The sequence below is a fragment of the Hibiscus syriacus genome, unplaced genomic scaffold, assembly GCF_006381635.1.
Source record: "Hibiscus syriacus cultivar Baekdansim isolate YM2019G1 unplaced genomic scaffold, ASM638163v2 tig00111213_pilon, whole genome shotgun sequence".
NCBI classification, from domain to species: domain Eukaryota; kingdom Viridiplantae; phylum Streptophyta; class Magnoliopsida; order Malvales; family Malvaceae; genus Hibiscus; species Hibiscus syriacus.
Window position 1 is genome coordinate 4247767 of NW_024063022.1, and position 20715 is coordinate 4268481.

At 31.6% G+C, this 20715-nt stretch overlaps 1 pseudogene; it reads left to right on the top strand.

Annotated features, from left to right (window-relative positions):
* Positions 1 to 3367: 3367 nt before the first annotated feature.
* LOC120156230 lies at positions 3368 to 16479 on the top strand (annotated as a pseudogene).
* The last annotated feature ends 4236 nt before the right edge of the window (positions 16480 to 20715 follow it).

Below are 20715 nucleotides of genomic sequence, written 5' to 3' on the forward strand. Positions count from 1 at the left end.
GCCCGGGACGAAATCCAGTTACGACAACAGATATGTCACCCTGCTCCAAAATCTAAAACTCTTAGCATCGCTCATATATGTATCTCTCTCCGATATAGTGACTCTGAAAATGTTCATTGAAAAGATCCCAAGTCAACTGATTCACCGGGATACTCTTAGAAATCGAACGCCACCATCTAAATCCTTCATTCTAAAGTAAGACTAGGGCTCCCTTCAACTTCTTCTCTGGTCTCATCTCCATCTCCATCTCATCCATAATCCTCTCAGTATCCTCTAACTAGTAGTCAACATCAATTGGAGGTCACACAGTAATACCCTCGAACGAAACTACACCAGGAACTACTACGGACGATAATATGTCAACAACAAACATATTAATAAGAGCTCTAGTCCTCATCTGAAACATGTGATAAACAGTTCTATCAATGGCATCCTTATCCATCTCAGTATACCAATCCTCAGTAACATGAGGGTCTCTAACAAGTGTAACTGGATCCTCTCATGAAGTAGACAGATGAACATGTGGAAAATGATGATCTCTAGCTTACGACAGGTCATCTATAAAAATAGAAGGACGTGTCAGTCGTCAGCGACCACAGTTATGACCTGACCTGCGACCTCGAGTTCTCATCTGAACAATCTATAAGGCTCTACAGAAAACATTTAAACCTAAGTTAGACTAGCATCAGAATTCACAAATCTAGTTAAAACTCATAGAATAAGGCGACATGATGTTTATATTAGAAAATATCTTTTAAAAATATTCTATTTAGGACTCATCCATAGTTCGAGTGTTTAAAATTGAAAGCTCTTATACCACCAAGAGTATTCCCTAGAAATGGCATAGGAGTTACGATCAAATCTAGGTGGTCACATGTCATATACAGAAGTTCTATTCATATTTAAAACACATTTCAAATTTGTTTCAGTAAATAAAATCCATGTAACGGTAAAATACTGAAATAACGATCAGAAAAGTCCATACGATAAATCTACAGAGATATCAGTGTTAGAAAATAAAATATTGATAATACATATACGTGAAGACAGTGGTAAAAACACGTGTCATAATAGTATAAAAAAGGTATACTGAAGCATACAGTGCTACAAAAGTAAGAAGAGATCGGTCCTCTTTATACCGAGTCTGTTAGCCTATTGTCTCATACTATCTGAAAAGTTAAAAAATTAAAGAATGAACTAAAAAGTTTAGTGTGCTCCTTGCAGTGTATACAACATACAAATAAAATACTTCGATAAAAGTTGATTTATAAAATAGGTTTCGAAAACATGAACACTACCCCTCATCAAATCATCATAATGAATAGGTATCCCTTTAAACCATACACCCACATGTACGCCCGATAAGAACCTTATACTAATAGCATAAGGGCATGTGGTAAGGACTTACCCTGGGCACAAAGAAGAGGAGTCTATGGTAAGGACTTACCTTGTGCACAATGCAGAGGAGCCTACGATAAGAACTTCCTTTGTGAACAAAGAAGAAGAGCCTACAGTAAGGTCTTATAAGTCATAGACTAAGCCTAAAATACTTCCTCCAATCATACCCCCAATGATAGTAAATGTGCAAGTATTTGAGTGAAAATAGTAGTTTAATTTATTAAAACAGTAAAACATATCATATTCTAGAATAAGATACAAAAATACGGTAACCAGATATCATGTTGAAAATATACAGTAAATCAGATATCATGCACTTAGAGTATTTAATATAATTAGAATTTTAAAATAGATTAGATAAATAATTCAAAACAATACTGTAACACCAATAGGAACACACATGTACAGATCTGAGAAGTCTAGGATGGTAGCCTATTCTTGGGTCTGCCTATCACAATCGACAACATCATTAGATCCTATGAGTGAGAAAACTATATCAAGATCCTAACATAATAATTAATAAACTATAAATCAACTATTTAAGGAAATCTATGAGTGGCTCTCAAAGAACATAGATTGCACTGATATATCAAGCGAAAAACATCGGATCTAGTAGACCCTCGATCAGGGGAATCATGAATTCCTTCATGAAAATATAATCTTAGATTAATTCCATCATTAAATCCCAAATAACTATGCAGAAATGCAAAAAAATACTAAGTATTTTTTGTTTAACGGGCTCGATTCAGGGCTTTCTGTCATAATTTAACGAAACATACCGCAAAAAGGGACTTAGGACGTCGAAAAATGTCAAGAATAAGGTTTTTCAAAAAACAAAGTCAACGACGGTCAACAACTTAACTGGTTCGGTTGGGCTAGTTTGATTCGATTTGGTTGGGCCGGTTTGGGTTTGAGCTAAACAAGTACACGGGTTAACAGGTCAGTTTGACCCGCTTCTAGAAGCCTACTAGGGTGGTGGACGATCCGCACGCACAGCGACGACGCTTGGAATTACACTATCTTACCCCTCCACACGTCAGCGATGGAGACAACAAGACGACCTTTATTGGACTCGGGATGACATAAAGAACATGATAGGATGGGCGATGTAACAATCAGAGCTACGGTCAATAACGTCGTTTGAACTTTTTTGGTGAAGAAATGACAAAAAAGAAGGTTGAAGAGAGAGTGTTAGGATTTTCGGAAGCTCGAAACGACAACCGGAACGATTTGCAAAGAGGGGTCGGAACAGTTTTGTGTTTAGGGAGTAAGGAGATTGAAAGATAGAGAATTGCACAGCGATTTATAGTGGTTCGACTTTCTCAATCAAAGTCTACGTCCACTACCTTAGCTCCTCACCAAGGATTTTCCAACAAATTCACTAATTTGTTCTTTCTTTTGAGGATAAAGAGTAACCTTACAAACTCCCTAGTTTTTCCGGGCTAAACTAGAACCTTTCCCTAGCTTTTACACGGGCTAAGCTAGAACCTTTCCCCTTTACAAAAGGATAAGAAATGTAAACAAGAAAACCTCTCTAAGGTAGGTGTTTACAAGATTGAGCTCACAAGAACAAAATATTTACAAGAGAAAGATGAAATAAGATTAAAAAACTATTCTCTTATGTTTTATTGCTTGGATAGTTGTTCTCTTTTTCTTCAAGTGTCCTTAGCTTGTATTTATAGCTTGGAATGAGTTTGAAGTCGTATATAGCCGTTGGGGATGTTTTGGAGCCGTTGGGGATGATTTTTATACTCGTATATAGCTTGTATTTCACCAATTACTATTCATAAAAACATTTTTGTGCTCAATTTTAAATTAAAAGAACTTTGAATTATTTTTGTAAATTTTGAATAAATTCAATTAAGTCCAAATACATTTTGTAAATTCAATTCAAGTCCAAAAATCATTTTGCCTTAAATTGTTATATCGAAACATAGTTCAACAGAGAGAAACTCCAAAGTTTCTAGAAATGAAAAGTTTAATGAAAAATGGGTTTTAAACCCAATTCACCTAGAAATTGGTGAAATTACACCTTTGGTAATTGATGTTTTGTTGTTTTCTGATCTTTGCTATGAATTTAATTAAAAGTTCATTTTGATTCTTGAATTTAACTGAAATTTTAATTTAATCCTGAGACTAAATTAGGAAAAAATTAGCCCCGAAATCGGGGTGTGACAAAAGCAAAGCAAATTGAGATAAAAAAAGATTTGAACCTATGTCACTTGAAAAACTAAACATGTATCCAATCATTAAAGTCAAACAAATGTTTAGTTTAAAATAAACAACACGATGTTTATATTTTATATCTTAGTGTATAAATACTTAACTTAAATTCATAATATATTATATATATTAAATTTTAAAAAAATTATACTAACTTATTAAATATATTTTATTATTAAATTAATTATTTTAATTTAAATTTAAAAATATTTATTTTATGAAATGAAAATTAACTCGTCTTACTATTGATATATGAATGACATTAAAGATACGGGTGATTAAATCATTATAAATTATTAACATAAATGACTAATACGTTATGTTTTTTAAAATTTAAAAACTGAAATAGACAATGAAATGAAATCGACGTCTTAATAATTTACTATTATATTTTTAAAATAGTCTGTGAGGATTATAATATATTATTTGTCTAAAAAAAATTAATCAATTGATAACATTCTTTTATTGCTCAAACAAAAATACTTTATTTTATCACTGAATTTAATTTTTTATTTAATTGAAATAAAAACACATGAACATAAATTAATTGAACCAAGCGTAAGAGTAACTTAAAAAAACCAAAACCAAGTACAAATATGAACATAAACTACTCATTCGTTGAATATCAATTGAAAACATCCAATTCTGGCAATCTCATTCAAAGTTTCAATCAATTCGAAATAAAATAATATTTTTATAAAAAAAAATTAATAAAAATGTGAAAACGCCATTGATTCCTGCAACTTGAAGTAACAATCAATATATACAACTTTCACCATCTCCTCAAAGTCAAAACCAATCCCTTTTTCTTCATTAAAACCCTGCTTCTTCTTTTCTTTCAATCTTATCCAAATCAACGGAGGATAAGCGGCGAACCGGCAAACCGCTCGAAGCTTCGTTGCTAAACTGGGCTCCGTTTCTGAACGCACCCGGACCGACGCTTTGTCGGAATTAAGGCAGATTTCCAACCTCGACCCTGAAAGTCTACGGTTTATAGCTGACGCCGTTCCTTACCTTTCCGACATGCTCTATTCTTCTTCTCCGGCGATACAAGAGAACGACGCCGCTACTTTGTTGAATCTGTCGATCACTTCGCGCGATTCTCTCATGTCCACCCGCGGTCTCCTCGACTTGTTATCTCACGCTCTGAGCAACCCCGCTTCACACGCGGCAGTTCAATCATGCGCCGCCGCGCTTCAGAGTCTGCTCATAGCCGACGAGTCTCACCGTTCGATAATCGGGTCGAAACACGATATCCTTTACTCGCTGTTATCGATCGTCGGTGACAAACACGCACCGACTCGTTCGATCAAGGACGCGCTGAAGGCGTTGTTCGGGACTGCGCTTTACCCGTTGAACCGGGCGAGCCTGGTGGGTCTCGGGGCGGTTCCGGCTCTGGTGTCGCTTATAGTCAGGGATGCGAGGACGGGGATCGTGGAGGATGCCACGACGGTACTAGCGCAGGTGGCGAGATGCTAAGAGAGCGAGGAAGCTATGAGGAAAATGGGTGGGGTGGGTGTTTGGGAGAGCTGTTGGAGGAAATGTCGTCGGCAATTAGGAGGGTGAGGGAAAATGCGCTAGCGGCGCTGCTGAACATGGCGAGGTGCGGCGGAGAAAGGGGGAGGAGGGAGGTGAGAGAAATGGCGGTTAAAGCGATGGAAGGGATTGTAGAGGTGGGTGAGAATATAACAATAACAAAACCCTATTCCTATATGCGATGGGGTAAGGGGGAGGTAGTATAGTAGGCTGCCCCCAACGCCAGGTTGAGAGCAGCTTCCATGGAAGACCTCCGACAGTCAGAAAATTTAAAATAAATATACAATACAATGCATGTATAAATAAATATATAAATACATAGTTGAATAGTCTTCTTATGCAGTCTTCATATGCGCGTCTGTAATGGGAAGTAATCCCTGCAAATAAATCTCTGCATATAGACAGAAACGTAAGACCTGGCTAAATTTAAAAAGAGGAAACATGAAGAGAATTATATATAGAAGTCAGCGATAGCAAGCTACGAGAAGGAATAAAGTCAAATGGGTTAAAACCTAAACTAAGGCAACACTACTCTTCTACTCTAGTTCTAAGCCTTCATAAATTCCAATGACAGAAACGTATAAAAAGTAGAAGTCCTGGAAATTACTACAAAGGAATTACAAAGAAGACAAAGATGCTACACCCTATGGCTGTGACCCACACTACTCGGCTACTCTGGTCTTAAGTCTCCATACTTTTCTAACAGATGTCATGTCCTCGGTAAGGGCTAAATCCTTCAAATCAGCTCTCAAGCAGTCTACCCACTTCCTCCTTGGCCGTCCTCTCCTTCTGGCATCGTCGACTGTAATCGACTCTACCCTCCTGACCGCTTCCGACAGTTGTCACCTAAGGACATGCCCGAACCACTGTAGTCTTCCCTCCCTCAATTTTTCGGATACAGTCACCACCCCCAAGGACATTCTAATTGCAAAGTTTGGTGTCATGTCCCACAGAGTCCTACCACATGCCCATCGAAGCATTCTCATTTCTTCGGGCTCCATCCTCCTTACGTGATCCTTCTTGATTGCCCAACATTCTGATCCATACAGGAGAGGTGGGTGAGAATGGTAGTGGTAAAGGGAAGGCTAAGGCTCTTGAACTTTCGAAGCTACTTGTTGATGGTAATGGTAATGAGGTGAGGGAACTTAGGTTTAAATTTCATAAAATTAGTGATGATTTCATAAATCATTCTGTATGAAAAATATATGGATTTTTGTATAATTCATTTATATCTTCAATGATAATTCATTTAATTCTATAAACACTAGTTTATGATTCACCCTATTCAAAATGGGAAATTTGTTTTGTTCAACTTCTATAAAAATAAATTTTATGATGAATATCAAATCTTTTAATCAAATTTGTGATTTATAATTAATTTGGATACAGAGTACAAGAAGCAGAGATTAAAATCGTGTTCACATTTTCGGTCGTGTCGCGTTTATCACGGTCGCGGATTTAACGGATGTTATTGAGGTTATTGCGGATATCGCGATTGTGAATTTTTTTTAAAAGAGTTGATTTTTTAATAAAAATTTTTAAAAAAAAATAAAATAAAATAACGCAATAATGGATCGCGGTGCGGCCATGATCCGCCGCTATTGGTGTGATCTCGCTTCATACCGTTATTTTTCGCGGTAACGGTTTTAGACACTACTACGATCACGATATAACGGTCGCGATACCGCTATTCGGCAAACCCTGATAGGAAGAGTTACACTGTATGAGTCATGTTCAACATTCTGTTATATTTCCTTTATCATTGTTTTGTTCGAGTAAAAACACAAATTTAAATACAATAGCATATATTATAATATGAGTGTTTCCATCAATATTAATTAAAAGATAGTTAATTATTTATTATTATATTATAAATCTCTTATATTTTTGATACTTAATCAATTACTCTTATCTATTTTTTATATTTTAATAAATATTTTTTTATATATATGAAATAACTTATTTCAGTGATTAGAGAAATAATTGTTATTCTTAAAATTTTCAGGTTCAAACACTAAAGATTATAAAGTATTTAAGATTTATTTTCAAATGGTTTAATCTTTAGAACAAATACTACAACTTATAATAATCTTATACTGATAAAAAAGTTACATGGATTTGTATGTTTTTAATTTTTATAATTTTATCGTGGTTATTGATAACAAATGTGTTATGTTCATCGTTTATAATATCGATCTTAGTCAACCATGAAAAATTAAAACAAAAATAAATAGTGCAAAATACACAAGTGGTCCTCCGACTATAAGACAATCTTTGTTGAGTCCTTTAACTATTAAAAGTTACAAGATGGTCCTTTTGTATAGGGTGTTGCTTTGTTGAGTTCTTCAACTATTTAAAGTTACAAAATGATCCTTTTACTATTCATATGTTCTAAACTCATCCTTTTTTGTTAAAAATTTGGCGGTCGTCTGAGTTGGATGTTAAAATGTTGACTGAGATATGAGTCATTTGAGGTTATGAGATCAAATTCTATCACATCTCAGTCAGCAGGTAAACATCTAACTCAGATTGTCGTTAAATTTTTAACAGAAAATGACGAGTTTGGAATATATAAATAGTCGAGTGATCATTTTGTAACTTTTAATAGTCGATAGACTCAACAAAGTAACATCTTATAATCGATGGATCGTTTTATAACTTTTAATAATCAGGAGAGTCAACAAAATAGTGTCCTATAATTAGAGGACCATTTGTGTACTTTAGTTTCGTAAATATCTCATTCTTTTATTTTCTAAATTTATCACAAGAACACTTGTCATGAATCATGATCCTATCCTTATTTGTTAATTGACTAATGTTTTTTCTATGTATATGTGAATGAAATGCTGATTCAAATCTCTAATTACAAAATAAAAAATATATATTAAAAAAATATTCATATTTTTTACAATGAAATAAAATCTTTATTCAACCTACTTGAATAATGATCTAATCTATCTTATTTGATTTGATTTGGTTTGAAATAAATTTAAATTTGATTAGATTAGATTATTATTATACAAGTTCAACTTATTGTAAGTACAATTCAAATATATTAATATTTTTAGGGTAAAGTATACAAATAGTCTCCGACTATATGATATTGTTTTATTAGGTCCCTTGATTATTAAAGTTACAAAAATGGCCCCTCAACTATATGGAGTTGCTTTGTTGAGTCCCTCGACTATTAAAAGTTACAAAATGACCCCTCAACTATATGGAGTTGCTTTGTTGAGTCACTCGACTATTAAAAGTTACAAAATTATCACTTGACTATTCATTATGTTCCAAATTTCTCCTTTTCAAAATTAACAATCATATGAGTTTGATGTTAACATGTTGACTGAGATATGATAGTCATTTCAGATTATGAGATCAAAGTTTATCATATTTCAGTCAACAGGTTAACCTATAGCTTACACTACGGTCAAATTTTTAATGGAAAATGATGAGTTTGGAACATAATGAATAGTCAAGAGACCATTTTGTAACTTTTAATAGTTAAGGGACTCAACAAAGTAACTTCCTATAGTCGGAGGACCATTTTGTAACTTTTAATAGTTAGGGACTTAATAAAGCAATATGATATAGTCATGGGACAATTTATGTACTTTACCCTATTTTTTGTTAGTTCTAGATGAATATAATGTATACTATATGCTTGAAAGACTCTCATTCATTTGATAATGAACATTCATACCCTACAGACGTCATACTCTGTGATCTTAAAAAATAACAACAATTCCTTAATCATTAAGGTCGCTCAATATATAAAAAACTAACGTTAAATTCAATGATTTACTATGTAAATTATTCATGAAGTTATATAATCTCTTATTTGTCAAATTTAGTAGTATACAAATATTGTAAGTTTAAAAATTGTTAAAAGTTCCATTAGATGATTTCTATTTTTCTTTTCTTTGAATATATGACCGGATGATGACTTCATTAGTATATTTATTCTTTTGTTTGACAGTTTATTGCTATACATATTTTTCCTTCTTATTTCATCTTTTTAATTCATTCATTCTTTTTTTTCTTTTCATTCTTTTCTTTGAATATATGACCAAATGATGATTTGTATTTTCTTTTCTTTGAATATATCACCATGTAATAATGAACGCACAAATACTCTATAGTCTCTGGTGCTCGAATTTGATACATCTAAAAATAACAATTATTCCTTCAACGACTTAAGTAGCTTGGTTCATGTTGTTATCCGAGAGTAATAACCTGAGACAATAATGAAATCTGAGAAAAATTAAAAGAAAGAATCAAATTTTTTTATAAATAAAAGAAAATCAAAAGGAAATGAATACTCTTTATATTTGATTTTGTGATCGAAATCATTTGAGGTCTGTCGCTACACAATTTCCTTAAGACAGGTTTTCGGTCACTCCTTGGTGCTCGAGATCTTTTGGTCGTCTGTCTCCCAGGATACAACAACTTAATGATCAGCTACAATAGCACAAAAGTAGAGATCACGAACTTTCCTTGCCTTCGACTATCACCGGAAAAACTAAGGTAGAAAAGAATATTTTCTAAGAATGAAAGAAAATATTTTTCAAAAGAAGAAAACTTCTTGAATTCTAAGATATGGAGAAAACTTCAGTTATAGTAGCTACAATGTTTATAGGAAATTTCGATAGAGTTTTACTCCATCTAAATCTCTTTTAGTATCTAAATTTAAAAAGATAATAATATCTTTTAAATTTAAAATATTAAATATGAGAGATTTACTCCAACCAAATGTCTTTTAATATCTAAATTTAAATAGATAATAATATCTTTTAAATATAAAATATTAAACAGGTATACACTCCTTTTATTATTCAAATTAAATCAATATTATTTTATTTACAAAGGACTCTGAATTTAATATAAATATTAAATCCATCAATGTAATTCACCCCATTTTCCAACAATCCCCACATGAATGAAACTGATGATTTAATCAAAAAATTTTGACTCGATGTGGTGATAGCCTGTACGACCGATAGTTGCATAGGATAAGTAGATTTTCTCCTTTGAACCTTCCCTTGGGAAAGTATATTTACTTTACTGGTTAAACAAGAAAAGCGATGTCTTTGAACTATTATATCGTTTGCGTAAATGATTACATACTTCACACAACTACCCCTCTGACAAGAATTTAGTTCTCATGTGTATGTCCCTAAAGACAAGGACATCACCTGGTTTTGTGAGAGTTTGAAAAACTCTACCCCATTATCTCCTTGAAGCGGCCCCTCTTCACTCTCACATAAGTGACTTATGTTACTCGGCTCACCACATCACACAATGGTCATTAAAAGCTTAGCTTAGCCTATACCACTTTGATCGCTGTTTACATCATATGAATAACCTTGGGATAAGAAATCCCACAGTGACCGTACACGGGTTGTGCAATTAGGTTGTCCCTTTGAACCTAGATCTTGGGATCTCCAGTCAACAAGGTAGGGTTTTTCTTCACATAACACCTTTAAATTTCATGGGCTTTAGTCCCATTCCTTTAGATGTTTTCTTAACTTGATCTCGATTTAACTCTTTGGTTAGTGGATCTGCGATGTTATCCTTTAATTTTGCATAATCAATAGAGATAACTCTATTTGAGATCAGTTGTCTAATGGTATTGTGTTGACGACACATATGTCTCGATTTACCATTATGCTTAAAATTATGTGCTCTAGCAATTGTTTCTTGGTTGTCACAGTATATAGATATTGTGGACACATGTTTCGACCATTCTGGAATATCCTTAAAAAAGTTCCGAAGCCATTATGCTTGTCCAGATTTATCTAGAGCTACAAACTCAAATTCCATTGTGGATCTAGTTATAATCGTTTGTCTTAAGGATTTCCAGGACACAACTCCTCCTAAAAAGAATACATATCCACTTGTGCCTTTGGTATCCTGAATATCATATATCCAATTAGCATCAGAGTATCATTCTAAGACCGCAAGATCTCTGGAATAATGCAACTCATAATCCCGAGTATATCTAAGATATCTCAATATCATTTTTATCTCTTTTCAGTGATTTTCACTTGGATTGCTCGTGAATCTACTTAGACTGCTCACAGTAAAAGTGATGCTTGGTCTCGTACATCTTATGAGTTACATTAAGTTGCCTCTGACCCTTGCATATTTCACCTAATGAATACTTTCACCTTGATTTTTAGACAAATGTACACATGAGTCTATTGGAGTTATAGCCATACTAGAATCATCCTTGTTAAATTTCTCAAGGATATTGTCCACATAGTGTGACTGTGTTAGAATAAGGCCTTTAAATAACCTTTTAATTTGGATGCCTAGAATCGTATCAGCCAATCTAATATTTTTCATGTCAAATCAAATTTAATATGTCTTTGGTATGTTTTACCATTTCATTGTTATTCCCAACAATGAGTATTTCATCAACATATAAGCATAGATTCATATATCTTATGTTTGTAGTTTTGACATATACACATTTGTCACACTTATATATCTTGAAGTAGTTTGTCATCATGACGCTATCGAACTTCTCTTGTCATTGTTTTGGTGCTTGTTTAAGTCCATACAAAAACTTTACCAACCTACATACTTTCTTTTCCTGATCTAGAACTACATGACCCTTAGGTTGTTCCATGTAAATTTCTTCGTCAAGGTCCCAATTTAGGAAAACTGTTTTAACATCCATTTGATGTACTTCGAGATTTTGTAAAGCGACAATTGCGAGTATCATTCTTATGGATATTATTCTTGATATAGGAGAGTATGTATCAAAGTAATCAATGCATTCTTTTTGTCGGTATCCTTTTATTACCAATCTAGTCTTGTACTTATCAATTGTTCCATCTGCTTTCATTTTCGATTTGAAAATCCATTTAGAATTTAGTGGTTTAATCATCGGAGGAAGATCCACTAATTCCCATATATGGTTCTGCATGATAGAATCTATTTCGCTATTAATGGTTTTTTTCCAAAAGGTTCCTTCAGAGGATCATATAGCTTCACTATACGTTTGAGGTTTAACCTCCAACATAAAGGTTAAAAAGTCTGACCCAAAGGATTTTCTAACCCTTACCAGTTTACTCATTCTTGTCTCTATCTCAGTTTCAACCTCTTGTTGATTATCTTCACTATCCTCATTATTAGTCTCTAAGGTTCGTTTTATTGAACTTTGATCAACCTCCTTAGATTTATAAGGAAATATATTTTTAAAGAATGATGCATTCTTTGATTCTATTATTGTATTCTTGTGAATCTCAGGATTATTTGATTCATACACAAGAAATCAATATGCATTTATATGTTCTGCATAGCCTATGAAAATACAATCCATAGTTTTAGAACCTATTTTCATTTGCTTTGGTAATGGGGTCATTACCTTGGCAAGACACCCTCACATTTTTAAATGTTTGTAGGAAGGTTTTCGACCTTTCCATAATTTGTATGGTGTCTTGTCTTTTTCCTTTTGCGGTACCTTATTTAAAAGGTAGTTAGCTAAAAGGATAACATTCCTCCACATGTTCTGTAATAACTGTAACATCCTAAAACAGGGCTAGTGACTAAAACGTGAATTTTGAAAGTTTTATGTTTAATTTTGAAATAATTTAAAAGTTCAAGGACTTTATTGGAAACATTTTGTGATGGATGGTTTAATAAAGAATGAAAGAAAGAAGGGTAAAATGGTCATTTGACAAGAAAGATTTTTATCTTTCTTTTTGTAGGCTATATAAACGTGGGACATGAGGGAAAGTTTCCAAAGAACTCTTCATTTTTCTTCTTCTTTCTCTTCACCGTGAGAGCCAAAGTAAAGGTAAGTTGATTTCATCTTGTTAATTCTTTGAATTTATACGTTGGGTTGGAATAATTGGGCGTTATATAAGTTTAAGAAAATCTTATATAAACTTAAAACAATAAGATGAGTGAATTATGATGGTATTTGTAAAATGAGTTTTAAAGATAAAATTTGATATGGTTTGGTTTTTAGGGTTTTGATGAGATTTTTTACTTGACATAAGAATAATTAAGAAATCTAAAGCATTAGAATTGAATTTGGATCATGTTGATATTTTGGTATGATTCTTAGCTTTAAGAATTTGGATGAAATATGGGAGATTATAAGGTGTTGGAATGCTAGAAATTAGTTATAATGGTTATAGATGAGTTTGATAACATAATAAAGGGTTTATACATGAAAATTTGGGTAAGTATTGAGGAAATTTGGGTGAAAATAGCCTATTCTAGGTAGGTGCATCGGTACACTATGAAAATGCACCGATGCACTAAGACCAATTTTGAAGGTGCATCAATACATTAAGGGGTGCATCGATGCATGGGTATTTCGAACCTAATTTTTGTACTGATGCATCCATAGTGCATCGGTACACCCCTAAAGGAAAAAGTGAATATTGGTCTATTAAATTCGTTCAAGTTATTAGCATCAAATTACAATGTGTAGATATCTGATAATTACCTTAAAATGTATATTTATGTAGATATCGAACACGAACAAGTTCTGAAATGGTCATCAAGTTAAGATTCGATCGAAAGAAAGGAAATCATAAAAATGGATTGGAACTTAGTGAGGCCAAGGTGAGTGTAACATCCTCAATACCGGGTTAGTGACTAAATTGTAAAATTTCAAAATTTGGGGATAAAAGTAGAATAGTTGAATAGTTCAATGATTTATGTGGAGATATTTCCTGATAGTTATTAGTAATTATCAAAGGAATTAAAGGCCAAATGGGTCTTTGGACAAGAAAATAATTAAATAAGAATTTATGGGTATTATAATAACCCATGTGGAGCATGTTTGGAAACAAAGTTTCCAGGCAATTCTCATCTTCTTAATCTTCTTCTCTTCTCCAACGTGAAGACCCAAGCCAAGGTAAGATTTCTTCGTTGTTAATTATTAGTTGAAATTTAAGTTGGGTTTTGATCCTTAGATGATAACTAAGCTTAAGGAAAGCTCAAGTTATCTTAAAATCAAAAGATAAAGGAGTTATGATAGATTAAAGAAAATGGGGTTTTAAGTGAAATTTTGAATAAGAAGGTTTAAATGAATTTAGAGGTTGAATTTGACTTGTCATCTATGAGAATAAGAAGTTAGAAGTGTTAGAATTAAATTTGGATAACATGGAAAATTTGGTATGATTTTTAGCTTTAAGAAATTGAACGAAATATGGAAGATTATAGGGTGTTGGAATGATAGGAATTAGTTAAAGTTGTTATAGATGAATTTAGTAGTATGATAAGGGTTTTATACATGAAAATTTGGGTGAAGTATTGATGAATTTCGGGCAATTCTGGGCAGGTGCATCGATGCACTATGAGTGTGTACCGATGCACTAAGACAAAATTTGAAGATGCATCGATTCATTAAGGGGTGCATCTATGCATGGGAGTTTCGAAGCTATTTTGTGTATCGATGCACCCATAATGCATCGATACACCCCTAAATGAAAAATGTAATTTTGGTTCATTTAATCGGCTTAAGTTATTAACATCTAGTGTAATGATTAGGCTTCTGTTAGTTGTTTTGAAATGTTATATTTATGTAGATATTGAGCCTAAACAAGTTCTGAAATAATCAAATGATTAGGATCGAATCAAAGCAAGGCTAAGGTGAGTGCAATTTATTTTATACTTAGGTTCTTGAACACACATTGGCTTGCGATGAGCCAATGATGGAGTTAATATGGTAAGAAGTAACTTTTAAAATGTTATGTCTTCCAAAGGAATCACCCATGTGATGAGACTCCAAAAGAAGAAGGAATAATAAGAAGAAAAGAACAACAAGAAGAATGAGGTAGGAATCACCTTCAAGTACACTAATGAGAGTACTCAAGACTCAAATAAAGATGTTGATGAAGATGAAGATGAAGATGAAGATGAAGAGATGACCAAGGTCTTCAAAAGATTCATAAAATTCATGTCTTCCAAAGGAAAAGAAATAAAGCATGAATCAAGCAAAAAGAAAGGCCCCTTGGTGTGCTTTTAATGCCAAAGAATGAGACATGTCAAGTATGAGTGTCATATCCTAAAGATAAAGTGGTCAAGCAAGAAGAAGACATTTATGGTTGTTTGGAATGATAAAGACAACTCCAATGATGAATATGAAGTAGTTAATCTATGTCTCATAGCCATCGAAGAATATTTAATGATAACTTCTAACTCTTTTGATTTAAACTCTTATTCATTTAAAGAGTTATAAAATGTCTATGATGAATTATATTTGAAATTTGATACCATGAATTCCAAATATAAGAAATTGATTTCTAAATTTAAAAATGAAAATAATTTGGTTTTGAAATCAAAATTGGATTTTCAAAAATAAAATGAAACTTTGAAAAAAATAATTTTGAGCTTTCAAAAATTAAAATTGAAAATTTAGAAAAAGAAAATTTTATTCTAAAAGTCAAGCTTGAATGTTTAACAAAAGAAAAAGAAATCATTTCTCAAAGCAATTCATCTATTTTAAAAATGACAAAATGCTTACATTATCATTTTCATGGTCACAATGTATATACTTGTCATATAAAGAAAATAAAACATTTAAAATTAGACAAGTATGAGTTCCCTTTGGAACTAGAGACATTGGAACTAGCCTTCTAGGACCCAAAGCAATTTGGATACCATAATCCAAATGAATATCTCTTTTACATGCGTGTTGGAGTAATTGTGATTAAGATAAATAATTTCAAATGCTCTAGTCACACAAGAAAAAGGATGGATAACCTCTAAACTTGAAACTTTTTGATTTTGTATATTGGTTGCCTATTAATTTTTATACATGGATGATTGTTGAGTATAAAAGTTTACATGTTGGTTTTTTTCTCATGAGTGTTGAACATATGTCATGATGAACATTTTATAAACCGGAATGGACCAGAATAGACATGTGAAGATAAGAAGTTCGCCCAGTTCAATGCCAAAGCTACACACATCCTCTTTTGTGCTCTTGGCCATAATGAATATATTATAGTATCTTTATGCTCTAATGCTAAGGAGATTTGGGATAAATTGAATGTGACCCATGAAGGAACAAGCGATATTATCATCCTCAACAATGAGAACTTCAAGATGAAGCCTGATGAAGACATAAAGATGATATCCAATCGGTTTACTTCCATTATCAACAAGCTTAAAGGCTTTAGGAAGATTTATCCAAATGAAGAAGTAGTGAGAAAGATGTTCTCTTCCTTGTCAATGTCTTGGGAAGGAAAAACTACCTCCATCGAAGAAACCAAGGATTTGGAGTTGCTCACTCTTAAAGAACTCATTGGTTCTCTACTCACCCATGAGATGAGACTCCAAAAGAATAATGAATAAGAAGAATAAAAGAACAAGAATAGGTAGAAATCGCCTTCAAGCCCACCAATGAGAGTAATCAAGACTCAAGTAAAGAAGTGGTTGAAGATGAAAAGATGATCAAACTCTTCAAAAGATCCATAACATTCATTTCTTCCAAAAGAAAATAAGTAAAGCATGAATCAATCAAAAAGAAAGGTCCCCTGGTGTGCTTTGAATGCCAAAGAACGAGACTTGTCAAGTATGACTGTCAAGGGATCAAGTAAGAAGAAGATTTTTGTAGCTGCTTTGAGTGATGAAGATAAATCCAATGATGAAGATGAAGTAGTCAATTTATGTCTCATAGCCATTGAAGAAAACTCAATAGTAACTTCTAACTCTTGTGATTTAAATTCTTATTCATTTAAAGAGTTATAAGATACCTATGATGAATTATATTTTGAATATGAGACCATGAATTCCAAATATAAGAAATTGATTTCTAAATTTAAAAATTAAAATGATTTGGTCTTGGAAGCAAAATTGGATTTTGAAAAATAAAATGAAACTTTGAAAAATGATTTTTGAGCTTTCAAAAATCAAAACTGAAAGTTTAGAAAATAAAAAAATTAATTTAAAAGTTAAGTCTGAATACTTAACAAAATAAAAAAGAAATCATTTCTCAAAAATAATTTATCTATTTTAAAAATAGCAAAATGTTTACATTGTTATTTTCATGGTCACAATGTATATACTTGTCCTATAAAGAAAAGAAAATATTTTAAAATTAGACAAGTACATTTTCCCTTAGGAAATCGAGACATTGAAACTAACACTCTAGGATAATATGGGTACCAAAAATCTAAATGAATGTCTCTTGTAAGTGTGTGTTGGAGCAATGGTTATAAAGGTAAATAATTTCAAATGTTCATACGAGAAAAAGGATGAGTAACCTCTAAACTTGAAACTTTTGATTTTGTATATTGGTTGCCTATTGATTTTTATACATGCATGAGTGTTAAGCATGAAAGTTTACATGTTGGTTGTTTTCTCATGTATGTTGAAAAATATATTATGATGAATATGTTAAGGATGAATGTGTTGGTTGTTATCATAAAAATGACATAAATTAAGTGACCAATTATTTTATAAGGTCATAAGGTATTATAAGTGTCATGGAAATAAAAGTTTAGATACTATTAAAGTTGTATTTGTAACTTGATGAGGGGTAGAGTTATAAGTACAAACAATAATTTATTCTAAAATCAGCTATAGAAAGGGGTTATGGTCCCCAAGAAATAGACAATCTTATATTTACTCTTATCTCCGTCAGAGAGTTTATACTTAAGGGAACTTTATCTTCTTGGAAGATCATAACCAAAGAAAGATTCAAGGATTTTAACCCATCAATTAATTCAAATACACTTCTGCATTTAGTATTTTTATTCTTGACGATTTAACATAATTTGATCATAGTTTATTGTCATATTTATTATGATTTAGTTTTAACAAGTGGTATCATCGTCTCGTCATGTTGAATCATTAAGAATTCATTGATATATTTTTAGATTAATTTTCTTTGTGTGCGCTGTGCATGTATTGTTGTTTGATCATTAGTGAATTGGATCGACTCACAATAGTAAGTTTAATATTTGAATTTTTTTTGCTTTGGATACAAAGTAAATTCTGGGTCCTATTTTCTTTTCTCGATAATTTATGACGGTTTATTATGTGATTATTTTAGTATTTTATAAATTGGCCTTTAAATTTTGATTGATTTAATAATTGGCGTTTAATGTTTTAATATTTTATATAAATTGGTTTTATTCAATCGGTTCTTTGACTTTCTATAATGCAATTGCATTATAATAATTATGTGGTAGTTTATGAATCAAACCCTCTTGATTTGACTATTGAATTTTGGGTTTTAATACCCATGGATGTACGTGCTATACAGTTGATGTATTATTTTAATTAAAATTGGTTTTAAATTGTGATAGTTTGTCATGTTTTTATTACTATTTTTAATAAAAAGGGCACATGTTATAGATTCAATTGTAAAATACTCTGATTAAAGTTATTGCATTTATTTTCAATATCATGTTTTCGGTTTCTAATACTTCCTTTAGACAACTTTATTATAAGTTAATTCATAAACTACGATGTGATTAGAAAATTCAGTTTATTTTTTTACTGTTATGGATTATGAAATATATATTTAGCATTGATATATTCTATTCAGTTTGATTAAATATTTTTTAATCTTTGAAAATTTTTAATTCATTAGTATGCACTTCGATTTTTTGGCTTTTGGTTAAATGTTGATTGCTTTGAATTCGATTTTTTTTTTTTTTTTGAGATTTATGAAGTTATGAACTAAATGTTTGTATAAAGAATTCTTCAGAAACAATCAAAGACTTCAGTTTTCGATTTTTTATAGCACCATTTATGTGTCCTTATTTTGGGTTATTGAAATTTCAGTTTTGACCTTTGATTGTTAGAGAAATACTAAATTTGAATACTAATATTTATTTATAGACGGCTCAATTAAAGCTATAAGGCGTTAAGTGGCCTCAATTGTGGAAATTATTTCATACAAGTTTAGTACATGTAACTTAGATATGTTAGTATTGATCGGCCCAAAGGAAGATTAATAATTAACATAATCGCATATACAACTTTAGTAATAAGCTTGTGATAATTATTTGGTTTGATGTGTGAGAAGTAAATCGACCAAAAGGAAGATTTTTGGTTGGTATGTTCTTATTATCAGTGTTTGATTACCGCATTAGATATCACTTCAGGTGAGTATTTTATCTAAAGATAAAATATTAATGTAGTATTTGATATCTTGAGATAAGGTTTAAGTGTATTCAAATTTATTACTATTTTGGTTATCTTTTAATTTAATTGAAAGATAAATTAAGAGAAATTGATTAGTTAACAATATTTTTATGGTTTTATTATATTGTTTATGCAATATACGTATATATTCAATTCAATTTTTTTTAGTTTTGACTGTTGGTTATTAGAATATATAAACAAATTAATTCATTTTTTGGCTAGGTCTGATATTTTGATAGATTAGTTGAAACAGAAAGCTGCCAAAGTAACATCTTTTGTGAAGACTAATTTATTTGAAATATCAAGATGATTATGTGTTTCTTGTGATTCGTGTGTTTATTAATTGGCTCAAAGGAAAGTTAATATTTGGCTGGATTTCAAGCGACACATGTGTTAATAACATGTGACAATTATAAGGTATTTATTTTATGTGAGCATTACATTAGTCTAAAGATTAGTCTTTCGTTCGACATAGCTTATTGTCAATGTTTGATTACTAAAACAATAGTACCGTTTACTGTTAATATTACTGTCAAAAGACTTGACATTGATATAGTGTTTGGTTTATTGTGATAGGAATTAGCCATAATTTTGAATTTATTTGTTTACTTAAGATGTGAGCTTCAGTTTTATTTATATTTTGTTCTATATTCAATTTATTTATTTCTACCACAATATATGTTTTATGAAAAAATGCACTTAGAAAGTGAATATGAATGAATGGGAAAATGCATTTACATAAGGTTTTGGTTGTATGAACATAGACTATGCACTAAGGAAAGAACAATTTCCACCTCTTATGGGGGATAACATCCTTAATTGGATTTTGAGAGGTGAAATTTGTGCAAATTTCATGAGTCTAGTGGTCTTGAAACACAAAATTTTGGAAGCCTTTAGGGGCACATAATCTGAAAAGATTACTTAGGCTAATGGTTTCCCTGACGAAATTGAGAAATGTTTTTATTCAAAAACAATAAGGTTTAAATGATATCATTTTTTGGCTTCTTTGATGTAAATAAAGTGTAACACCCCCAACCCGTACCCGACCCGGATACGAGTCTGAGATGTCACATTGACTTTTTAAAACAATATTCTTATAAAATATCAAAACGTTTAGACTTATATTAAGAAAATATGATAATATATTGTTGAATTATGTTCGTTATAACAAATTTAAAGAAAGAAACGTTTTTATGAACAGTACCGCGAACAATATCGAATATTAAAATTTTCCAGAATGCTACAGGGGTATCGATACCCTACTACAGTGTACTGATACCCTACTACATTAATTTCGAACAAACATATATAAAACTCATAAAATACTTAAACTTTTATCACTTGAGAAAATAATTACTTTACATTAATAAATACAATCAAATTATTTTACAAACCCGATCAGAGTGTATCCAATACAAATCCTTTATATTACAT